The sequence below is a fragment of the Periplaneta americana genome, chromosome 5, assembly GCF_040183065.1.
Source record: "Periplaneta americana isolate PAMFEO1 chromosome 5, P.americana_PAMFEO1_priV1, whole genome shotgun sequence".
Taxonomy (NCBI): domain Eukaryota; kingdom Metazoa; phylum Arthropoda; class Insecta; order Blattodea; family Blattidae; genus Periplaneta; species Periplaneta americana.
In genome coordinates, this window is record NC_091121.1 from 32995582 (window position 1) to 33008631 (window position 13050).

At 34.4% G+C, this 13050-nt stretch overlaps 1 protein-coding gene across 1 annotated transcript in view; it reads left to right on the forward strand.

Annotated features, from left to right (window-relative positions):
- Positions 1–13050, forward strand: part of side-IV (sidestep IV) — a 620396-nt gene that overhangs the window by 250525 nt on the left and 356821 nt on the right. The window lies entirely within an intron of this gene.

A 13050-nucleotide genomic window follows, 5' to 3' on the forward strand; every position in this document is an offset into this window, starting at 1 on the left:
GTCAGGTGAAGAATACAATGCGTGCAGTTCTGTGTTGTGTAACTTTCTCCATTCTCCTGTAACTTCATCCCACTTAGCCCCAAATATTTTCCTAAGCACCTTATTCTCAAACACCCTGAACCTATGTTCCTCTCTCAGAGTAAGATTCCAAGTTTCACAACCATACAGAAGAACCGGTAATATAACTGTTTTATAAATTCTAACTTTCAGATTTTTGGACAGCAGACTGGATGATAAGAGCTTCTCAACCGAATAATAACACGCATTTCCCATATTTATTCTGCGTTTAATTTCCTCCCGAGTGTCATTTATATTTGTTACTGTTGCTCCAAGATATTTGAATTTTTCCACCTCTTCGAAGGATAAATCTCTAATTTTTATATTTACATTTCGTACAATATTCTGGTCACGAGACATAATCATATACTTTGTCTTTTCGGGATTTACTTCCAAACCGATTGCTCTACTTGCTTCAAGTAAAATTTCCGTGTTTTCCCTAATCGTTTGTGTATTTTCTCCTAACATATTCACGTCATCCGCATAGACAAGAAGCTGATGTAACCCGTTCAATTCCAAACCCCGCCTGATAATTATTTCAATGAAAGACGGGAAGCAAGTCGTACACTTAGGAATAAAAAGAGAGGTTACTTGAAGGAAAAACTGAATGAGGTAGAAACAAATAGTAAGAATAAAAACATTCGAGATTTATATAAGGGTATAAAGGAATTTAAGAATGGATATCAGCCAAGGGTAAACGTGATCAAGGATGAGAATGGTGACTTGCTTGCAGACTCTCCATCAATCCTAAACAGATGGAAAAACTATTTTGAGCAACTACTAAATGTACTGGCAACATTACACATGAAAATTTGGATGGATATATACAGGATGAATCATAAGTAGTGTTTTTTATTTCAGGGATTATTCCTTGAGATATTTCAAACAAAAAAGTTTAATACAATTTTGCTCGTTTCTGCTTCCTTTTCGAGATAAAAATATTTTTATACGAAGCATTTCATAACCTGTTTTTGGAAATCCGTTGATTTAATTCCCGATAGTCTGTCAATTTAGAATAACAATGTATCATGATAGTAAATTATTAAAATAATTTTAGTTTTGTCCTTTAAATGAGCAGATATTTGATCCGAAAAAATATAACTTTTCGTTCTGCAAAAGAATTTTATGTTACCTTGTTCGAATCCGTTCCGTTCTACACATTTAACCCTCAACGTGAGGGTAATGTGAGCTGTCAACGCAGACGTGCGGTCTCTGATACCGCTATTAAGTATATTAGTATTGTTGTCACCACAAGAATAAAGCAAACTTAGTGGTGTTCTTTTACATTCCTTTGCTTTGCTAGACAATTTCTCACACTCATTTAAAGTTCCACTTGACTTTTTCGCCCACATACAAAATGAATAGATTTCGTACCAATTTTGATCTGTAATCAGGTAACGTTTATGATTTCCTCCTAAATGAAATCACAATATCACGTCTTCGGTTGAAACACTAGTGCTGGCGCATTGGTCTTTGATACAGGCGACCCTATTTCGATTCCCGGCAATCGTGATGAAAAAAGCAGACGTTGTAGAGGGTATTTCTCGGGACAATTCCGCCTTTCTTTCCCTCCACCATACTCTTGGCCACCTCCTTATATCTAGACTTCGAAGTTCGGTTCCCAGTCGAAGAGATACATGTTAACTAATAGCGGAGTATTAAGCATACAAAGAGATAATTTATTACAGTTGTATGAACACTTTTTGTAAAATTAAATTAAAATTAATATAATCAGTTCAAAACCAGACATGTTTCGGAGGAATGCTCCTCCATCTTCAGTGGCAATATCACGAGGCTGGTACAGATGTTCGACCGCGTTCGTGGCTTAAAGGAGACCTATTTTCTTCTTCACTAGCCACATAATTGAATTTACACAAGTAAGGCCAAATTCAACAGTGTTCATAAGTGAGATATTAAGCATACAAAGAGATAATTTATTACAGTTGTATGAACACTTTTTGTAAAATTAAATTAAAATTAATATAATCAGTTCAAAACCAGACATGTTTCGGAGGAATGCTCCTCCATCTTCAGTGGCAATATCACGAGGCTGGTACAGATGTTCGACCGCGTTCGTGGCTTAAAGGAGACCTATTTTCTTCTTCACTAGCCACATAATTGAATTTACACAAGTAAGGCCAAATTCAACAGTGTTCATAAGTGAGATATTAAGCATACAAGGAGATAATTTATTACAGTTGTATGAACACTTTTTGTAAAATTAAATTAAAATTAATATAATCAGTTAAAAACCAGACATGTTTCGGAGGAATGCTCCTCCATCTTCAGTGGCAATATCACGACGCTGGTACAGATGTTCGACCGCGTTCGTGGCTTAAAGGAGACCTATTTTCTTCTTCACTAGCCACCATCATTGAATTTACACAAGTAAGGCCAAATTCAACAGTGTTCATAAGTGAGATATTAAGCATACAAAGAGATAATTTATTACAGTTGCATGAACACTTTTTGTAAAATTAAATTAAAATTAATATAATCAGTTAAAAACGAGACATGTTTCGGAGGAATGCTCCTCCATCTTCAGTGGCAATACCACGACGCTGGTACAGATGTTCGACCGCGTATCGTGGCTTAAAGGAGACAAAAAATGTTCATACAACTGTAATAAATTATCTCTTTGTATGCTTAATATCTCATTTATGAACACTGTTGAATTTCGCCTTACTTGTGTAAATTCAATGATAGCGGGGTATTGGGCGAAGATGGGGGGGGAACAAGATAGGGCTTACCGGCGACGGGATTTGAACCCGGGTTTTCAGCTCTACGTGCTGACGCTTTATCCACTAAGCCACACCGGATTCCACCCCGGCGTCGGAAGAATCGTCTCAGTTTTAAGTTCCAACTCTTGGGTTCCCTCTAGTGGCCGCCCTCTGCACTACGTCATATATATCTATGAACCTAGGACCGAAGTCCACACATGTGCTGAGGTGCACTTGTAATGAGTGACTAGTTGGCCGGGATCCGACGGAATAAGCGCCGTCTTAAATCACGAAGTGATTTACGCATATCATATATATTATTATAATGTACCGAAGTACATATGATATTTCCATGCAGATATTCTGCGTCATCATACGATGAAAGAGTAATGGAACTCTTTCATCGTATGATGACGCAGAATATATGCATGGAAATATCATATGTACTTCGGTACATTATAATAATATATAAGATAGGGCTTGTTTACTTTTTCTATCTGTCGGATCTATCCTTTGCGCTCTCTGCCAAGGTCTGGTTGGACGTTTCGTACGTACTAAGCATTAAAGCTAGGAGAGTTGGAAGAACGTGAAGTCATTGCGATGTCGAAAATGAAATTCAATTCAACAAAATTTTAAATATACGTACGATATTAACTTAATTCCACGAAAGAAAAAATAACACAAGAAAAATATATATTTTGAAGAGATAAAGTGCGTCACATTTGCTCGCAAAAAATGCTGTCTTAATTATAGATTAAAAATGTATAATGACATGATATCGAAGCATCTATTTTTAAAACCTCTAACATTAAAATTCAAATTAAAAATAAAATAAATAAGTATAATATGCTGTTTAAATTAGGCCTACTATTATATATTTTTACTTAGGCCTATATAGAGTGTATTTTATTTTACGGTTCGATGATATTTCACTTTAATTCATTTTATTCTCAGTTTAGTCTTTAATGATCAAGTTTACCTAGAAAACTTTCATTTAGGCTTCTTACTAATATTAAATTCGTACTAAATGCAATACTCGACTTATTTTCATTTTAAGTATAATATTACCTTCCTTACTTGGAAATAATATATTGAGCTACTGTATGCTGAATTCCCCCCCCCCCCGAACGTGAGTTTTACTCGTACGGGGTTAGATTTATTCCTCTACATACTCCTCTGTTTTCCCTCTGTGTTCATAATATGTGCGTCCGTTTCGTCTGCAATATTCGCCGGGCTGATCACGTAACACCATCCCTCGAAATGTTGTCCTGGCTCCGTCTAGAAGATCGTAGGAAAATCCACTGTCTTCCTCTTCTCTTTCACATATTGCATTTCTCCACTCCTGTCTATCTTGCGTCTCGTTTTCAAAATTTATCCACCCATCATAACCTAGACACACGATCACAACACTCCTCAATATTATCCATTCCCTCCCACCGAACATCCTCATATTCATCTTCTTTCACTGTGGCTGTTCCTCGACTTTGGAATTCCCTACCGAGCAATGTCAGGGACTGTCAGACATCAAATCAATTTAAGAATAGGCTAACGAGATATTTTTCTAACAATTATTGTCAACAATAATAGCTGTTTCAGGTTTCTCAATGTTTAATGGTTATATATATCACAGATAAATATCTAAATTATCTTATTATTATTATTATTATTATTATTATTATTATTATTATTATTATTATTCTCAACATTATTTTATTTATTTTATTGGGTTATTTTACGACGCTGTATCAACATCTAGGTTATTTAGCGTCTGAGTGAAATGGTGATAATGCCGGTGAAATGAGTCCGGGGTCCAGCACCGAAAGTTACCCAGCATTTGCTCGTATTGGGTTGAGGGAAAACCCCGGAAAAAACCTCAACCAGGTAACTTGCCCCGACCGGGATTCGAACCCGGGCCACCTGGTTTCGCGGCCAGACGCGCTGACCGTTACTCCACAGGTGTGGACTCAACATTATTGTTATAACTATTTCTTACCAGTGTTTATTATTGTCACACTAACATTAGTTATCCAGTTTTCATTATTTACGTTCAGGTTGTTTTATGATCTAGATATTAATGTAATAACTATGTAAGCAAATGTATTTAATTAGAATTAGAGTCTCGCTGGGCGGAAGAGAAGTCCTACTGGCCTTAGCTCTGCCAGATTAAATAAATAAAGTATTATTATTATTATTATTATTACTATTATTATTATTATTTTCCCTCTACTTTCCCATCACTTTAACCTCCATTTCTTCTCTATATTCCCTCTATTTTCTCTTATATTTCTATCCTTATTTCCTTCTATTTTCTCTCTATTCAATCATCTGTTTACTTCTATATTATCTCCTTTATTTTCGCCTCTATTCCCCCACTATTTTCGCCTCTATATTCTCCATTATATTTTATCCAAAAGGTGTTTCTTTAATATTAATCGTATTATTTTAAGACAAGTTTTCCCTCAATCCAATAAGAGCAAAATACTGGTAATTTGGCAATGAACTCTGGACTCATTTCGCTGGCATTTTTAGCTTCATCTCATTCACATGCTAGATAACCATAACAGTTGATAAAGCGTGGTAAAATAATCCAATTGAAAAAGACAAGTTTTTTTTTTCTGTGACTTACACTTTATACTTATTGCATTTATTTTGCTTCTTTTCCTTATACTATAATTCATGTACATTTACAAATGCATGCTCTGATATTCTGATAATAAATTATTATTATCATTATTATTATTATTATTATTATTATTATTATTATTAAATTTAATTATTATCTAAATAATGTACTAATTAACATAACGGATTGCGTAAAAGATTTCGGAATATTCTTTCACAGTAAATTGTATTTTCATAGTCACGTTGATTACATTTACAATCACGCAATCAGAATGCTAGGAATAATACGGTCAATAACTTATTCTTTTTCCACGCCCGATTCTCTTTTAATGCTATACTATACATTGGTGCGATCGAAACTCGAATATGCATCTGTAGTTTGGAACTCGATTACAACTACGGACTCGGCTAAATTAGAAAATATACAAAGAAAATTTATATCCTTGTGTTCATTCAGATTTCTGCCCATTAATTCCGGGTATAGTTATGAGAGAAAATGTGAATATTTTAACTGTCAAAATCTATATGCTAGACGCCATGAGCTAGATTATCTGTTCTTTTGTAAAGTCCTCAAAGGTGATATATCCTGTGACTCTTTCTTAAACAATATTACCTTACGTATTCCAACAAAAGATATGAGAGCCCACAAACTTTTCTACTGTATATTAGAAATTTTAAATTTCTTTCACCAGTCTCCAGATGCATTAAAAATGCCAACATGCATGGCTGCGAATTCGATCCCTTCAATGTATAGACTTAGTTTGCTCTTGGCAACGATTTATCATTTATGTATTCTTTTAGGCATTATACTCAATTAACATTGTCTCATAGTATTCTTAGTCATCCATTCATCTTCATTATTGTAATTAATTGTTATTATATTTATGTGTAATAATTATTTTTGTTTTATGTTTTTGTTATATTTGTGCTGAACTGTAATTGGCCACTGGCTGTTGTACAGCACATTAAATAAATATAAATAAAATAAAAAATAAAATTATTATTATCATAAATGTGAAAGGTTATAGTGTGAACTCTGTGAAGAATCACCGTGTATCCCAAAAGAGTTTTTCGAACAATATTAGTTTTATCAGTTAATAGGCCTGCTGTTTCGATAAAGGGGGGATTTTTTAAATAATCTGAGAAGAAAGTTTTAAAAGACGAGAATAATTCTGTTTTGAGATCTGACTGAAAAGCTAAGAGATTTGTATATCTAATTTGGCTGAGTAGCTCCTTCGTAACATATCCTATTAATGAATTAATCGAGTAAAGTGTTAGATGAAAAAAAGTTTCTTCTCATGAATTTTTACAAGGAATGGCAGTAGGCATGGGTAGTTGTCGTAAGAAGCTGTAGTATGATCCCACCCGATACATACAGTATGCGCGGAAGAGAACTGCGACAAAAAACAGTTGGAGTAATTGAGTGGAGAAACGAATACGAGTCCCCAACATTACCGGTTCTGTTCTGTTCTTTAAAAAAAATTGGATAACGGCAGAATGGAAAGCTGGCCTGGCCTCCTGTATACGGCAGCTCCGATATTGATTTTATTCTGCACTTCGCAAGGCCCACTCCCCTCATTATGCTGTTAACGTCCAACATGCAAATCATTAGACTTTCTTTATGAGAATAATAAAAAGGCGTGTAGCTAGGTAACACTTTTTCATTTTCTTTCGTTGACTATAGTCTAAAAACTTGTAAGAACTTGACAATGGTTCACTGCAGTTGGGCATTGAAGTATTAGCCTACGTACTCGTATTTTCTATTGACTAGAATTCCACAAATTGATAACTTTTAATACATCGTTATACTGAATTAATGCCATCATTATCATTTAGTAGTGCTATAAAATATTGGAGATTTATCCTTCGAAGAGGTGGAAAAATTCAAATATCTTGGAGCAAGAGTAACAAATATAAATGACACTCGGGAGGAAATTAAACGCAGAATAAATATGGGAAATGCGTGTTATTATTCGGTTGAGAAGCCTTTGTCATCTAGCCTGCTGTCAAAAAATCTGAAAGTTAGAATTTATAAAACAGTTATATTACCGGTTGTTCTTCATGGTTCTGAAACTTGGACTCTCACTTTGAGAGAGGAACAGAGGTTAAGGTGTTTGAGAATAAGGTTCTTAGGAAAATATTTGGGCCTAAGAGGGATCAAGTTACAGGAGAATGGAGAAAGTTACACAATGCAGAACTGCACGCATTGTATTCTTCACCTGACATAATTAGGAACATTAAATCCAGACGTTTGAGATGGGCAGGGCATGTAGCACGTATGGACGAATCCAGACCGGAGGGAAAAAGACCTTTGGGGAGGCCGAGACGTAGATGGGAGAATAATATTAAAATGGATTTGAGGGACGTGGGATGTTATGGTAGGGACTGGCTTAATCTTACTCAGGATAGGGACCGATGGCGGGCTTATGTGAGGGCGGCAATGAACCTCCAGGTTCCTTAAAAGTCATTTGTAAGTAAGTAAGTAAGTGCTATAAAATAGCTAACACATTTAATTTAGGGATCCCCAGACATTTGTCCATCTCAACTCGTCCACAACCTATTTACGTCCAATCACTTTGTAAGTCCACTTGTTTTTTCGTCCTCTACTTTTCGTCCATATTATGTTTTTGTTCATTTCGTAGTTTATTTCGTCTAAGGCACTGTAGTGCCTTTTTATAGGGACTATTACACTTTTACTACGTCATACTACTTTTGACCAACAAAACGGTACGAAGGACGTGTTTCAACCAATCATGGTTGTTTATCGCTACAATTTCATCACTTCCCTAGGATTTGTTTATTTTTCTCACTTCCCTAGCATTTGTTTTTTATCACTTCCCTAGGATTTGTTTTTTTGTTTGGAACCATTTCCGACTTGAAAATTCTTTATGGTACTACTTATAAAAATCCTTTGCGTTCGTCATTTATTTACCGCATAGATAATGAACTGAAAATGGCGGCTCCGTTCAAACGTTTTGGTGAAGCTAACATTAGTGACATATAATTTTAGTAAGTCAATTAATAAATATTTTATTGTATTAGAGTATTACTTTCATTTTGTTTACTGTCAATTTTTGTTATGCTATTATTTTTTGTAACATGTTAGTCTCCTGTTCTTAAACTTTTTGTTAAATTTTTACTCCTTATATACTTTGTCACCAGGTAGAGTGTAAGAGAAGGTCATAAGGCCTTAACTCTGCCGGTATAAATAAATCAATAAAAATAAATAAATGAGTTATTATTATTATTAATATTATTATTTTATTTCTTCTAATCTTTATATACTTTCTTCTAATCGTGTAATAGTCAATTAAATCCCACTCGAGTTTTGATTTTTTTTTATATAAATCAAAACCTCTACTGAGATTACGGTTGAAAATACTAGTACGATACAAATTTTAGAAGATATAATTATAAAGCAATTATGTGATCTCAAATTCTTGGTTACGGAATATCATATCAAGGTGAAATAGATATCAATCATAAGATAAAAATATTTAACTATATAGGATCTCTTTAACATACTCCAAAAATTTTTGGGAGACGGTTGTATATACAAAACGAATGAAAACATTCCGTATGACCGCAACCGATGCATTTTAGAGGTAGATCTGTGTCCTTATGTACAATTCCGTCAGAGTAGATGTTCGAAATGCGATCTCCCATCTGAACATAGTTATGGACAGGATACTGCATTCACTGTCGTGAACGAGCTATTGTCCTGAACTTTCTCTATTTTATTTATTTGTTTATATATCTGTTTATGTATTTGCTTTTTTATATATAGGCCTACTTATTTATTTATTTTTCCCAATTCACACATTATTTCTCTTACTTCTTTCTTTCCTTTTTCTTCCTTATTTTTCTACAATTTTATTCTCATTGTTTCTATCCCTTCTTTGCAACTTTATTTATTTCTTCTTTTCTCACAATTTTTTTTCCATTCCTTTTCTTTCTTTTGTCTTTTTTTACCTTTTTATTTCTTCCGTGATCCTTCTTGGTTTCTACATTCCATTCTTCCTATGCTCCTCTGTACTTCTCTTAGTATTAATTCAATCTTTTTCGCATTCCTTTGTTGTTTAAAATAATCAATTCGTGATTTTGCCTTTAATACATTCACGAATCTTTCCAAGATATGGTGTAATTTTGGAGAATTAATAGTGGAACTACCCTGACATGGTTTCAGTACTATACGGAACGTACTTCTATTTCAATTAGCTACCACAAAGTGAAACCTACCTGAACTACATGTGTATCATAATTATAATTAATTTTATAATGTATTTCTCTACTAATTATACTCCACTATGCCTCAAACTGCAGCTTTCCGGTCACTAATACAGAGGTTCAACTCCCTTCAGAGTACTGCAGAATTATCTTTTTCCGTCGGGATTGGGTGTGTAGCCTACACATTCGCCTGTGTTTCTGACGCGTATTTTAGGTTGTCTTCATTTCAGCGACATGAATGCTGCCTCTTATTCACACTTAGTATAGGTTAGGAATCTATGCAGTTAGCGAAAAGCCCTATGGTTTGAGAAACTTATAGAAATTACAGCTCCATTTTTTCTATTGTTGTAAATATTAAGCTTAATCAACTATGATTAGGCTGCGGCCTAGGGTCACCGGTTCGCGAGACTGAAGTTTGGAACGCACGGAGTATAAGTGACGTCATGATCCATGGGGTGGGATGGCACTGTGCGAAAACAGTTGGTTTCGTAAGATATTTCTTTAAGTTTTTCTACTTCTGCTTGGAGTAAACACGTACTTGAGTTGCTGTGAGTAAACAAGTATATTTTATTTCTTTTCATTTATTTATTTGATTATTTATAGATGCATATTTGTGTTAATGTTAATTTGGCTGTTTTATAATCCACAGTACTGAGGAACATGTCGAAAATTACGAACACTAATCGTTCCCTTCAGAACGAACTTATAGAGAAGTTCGGAAAGGAATATTTTTTTTATTGAAGGAAAAAAACACACTGAATTTTTGCAAATTGTTAAACAAGTATAAGGACAGATAGAACTCGAATCCACACCTGTGGAGTAACGGCCAGCGCTTCTGGCCGCGAAACCAGGTGGCCCGGGTTTGAATCTCGGTCGGGGCAAGTTACCTGGTTGAGGTTTTTCCCCCAACCCAATTTGAGCAAATGCTGGGTAACTCTCGGTGCTGGACCCCGGACTCATTTCACCGATATTATCACCTTCATCTCATTCAGATGCTAAATATAACCTAAGATGTTGATATAGCGTTGTAAAATAACCTACTACTACTAGAACTCGATTCTTTCAAAAGCAGTGTAATAGCAAAAGGTACATGGAAAATGTTTAATTATACAGTCAAAACTGGCCTTCAACATCAAAATCAAACATAGAACATAAAAAATAATTTTATCGAGTTTTGTGTATAATTTTGTACATGCTAACATCCCTTCAACAATATTTCAAAGCGTTTCTCGAAAAAAAGTTTTCTTTGGATACTTTGCGAATGTACCTTGTAATTCGGTGCATTGAATTGTGAAAAAAATATATTTTTGTGTAAATACTGTATATTTTTTCTTTTCTGCTCACACAAAAATTATTATTTTATATTGTTAAAACTTGTACTATGTAATGTAAATTGAAACACGTAATATTAGGCAATTATTTTTATACTAGAAATGACTGTATATATTCTATTTGTAGACGTGAACATTTATTTTGTGTCCTACTGTGAATGTTTACATGTTGAGGCAAGAAGTAACTGCACTCTCAATCTCCCATTCCCCTCGATCTACATAACACAGTGATCCGTGCGTTCGTAACTTAATTCGTTTCGGTACAATTCGCCGCTGTCTGATAATGATAATAAATGTATTTTTTAAATATATAATGCATCTACTGATAGCCCTTCTCCATTGCTCTGTTACAGCAATGTTCCTATTCATTATTATTTACACAGTATCCTCTCAGGTTCTTGTATACCACCCATTTTCACGCCTTCTTCGTGTCATTCAGCTAACACTTTCATGCCCGGTTTCTGGAATGACAGTTATCTCTACATACAGAGTTATCTACGATTTAACCTGCTGGTATACTTGGAATAAGTTTTCGAAACAACAATATCGTCATCTTTACAGTTATTCTTGCTTCAACTGGTAACTGTGCTTCTGCCTGTAGTTACTTGATAGCCTGCCGATCCAGAGTTGCGCTCGGGCGCGTGTTCGATTCCCGCTTGGGATGATTACCTGGTTCATTTTTTTTCTGGGGTTATCTCAACCGGAAGGCGAATGCCTCGACCTCATCCCGCCAAATACCACCTCGCTATCACCAATCCCATCGAAGCTAAATAACCGAGTAGTTATACAGCGTCGTTAAATAACCAAGTAAAAAAGGAGAGCAAATGTTGGGGTAACTTTCGGCGCTGGAACCTGGACTCATTTCACTGACATTATCTGATCATCATTATCCGAATTATTTGTTATCGCGCTTTCAGTTTCTTACAACTCTTTGAAACCGGCATCAAGCACTTCTTTCTAACCCTCGTCATAGAACGTCTTTATACTCATCTTCCTATACTGTAGAAATACCTCGCCTCTGGAATTCGTTACCTAATGACGTCAGGGACTGCCGGACTTTATCACAATTCAAAATTAAATTGGAAAATTTTGTCTTAGTTAATGTTTTTAGGTATTGCTAGAAGTATTGATTTGTGCTTTTTTTTTCTTTTTCTTTTTTAATCTAGATTAAAATTGCAAGTTTCTTGTTTATGTTAGTTAATTAGTTAGGATAGAATTAATTATGATACTTAGTCATTTAAAGTTTGTGTGACTGCAACCTGTGTATATTTCTTTGTGGCTTTACTTTGTTTATAGTTTTTTCTCTCTCTCTCTCTCTCTCTTTCCTGTGTAGCTTTATTTTGTATATAATGTATTTTTTTCTGTTTATTTCTATTATTGTATTTGTATTCCTGGTGTTGTGGAAGAGAAGGCCTTATGGCCTTAACTACACCAGAATAAATAAATAAATAAATAAATAAATAAATAAATAAATAAATAAATAAATAACAAATAAATAAATAAATAAATAAATCATCTTACTCAGACGCTAGATAACCATAACTGTTGATAAAGCGTCGTAAAATAACCGAATAAAAACTACATATAATTTGTTTCGAAGCATTAATATGGTACAATAATGTTTGTTCTCCAGCGAAAAGTCTTCACACCTTGTAAAAAACTAGAATTGAAGGGTTCAGGGCCATAGAGGGCCAAGCGCCATTTATTAAAAACGGAGAAAACAAGGGTTAAAATTAAGTGAATACCATAATTTAACAAAACATATAGCAAGTAAGATAAAGTATGCACATTAAAACTAAATGATATGTCAATCTTCATTAAACTCTGGTATTTACTTAACTTTAACACCTGCTTTCTCCGTTTTTAAACTCTTCCCTTACTATGTATTTTACGAGTTTTGTGAAAAAAGTGTCATATTTTTTTATTTTCGTAAAGAGTTCATTTAATACTGCAGAATCACTGTACATCACTAATTTTCTTACATACCTAAAAAATCACTATGAAATAGACATACATTCATACCTGAATTATTATCCCGAGTTATCTCGTGCACCTTGATTCCAGCTCTGGTAGTTGTCCCACTTTGATTTTCT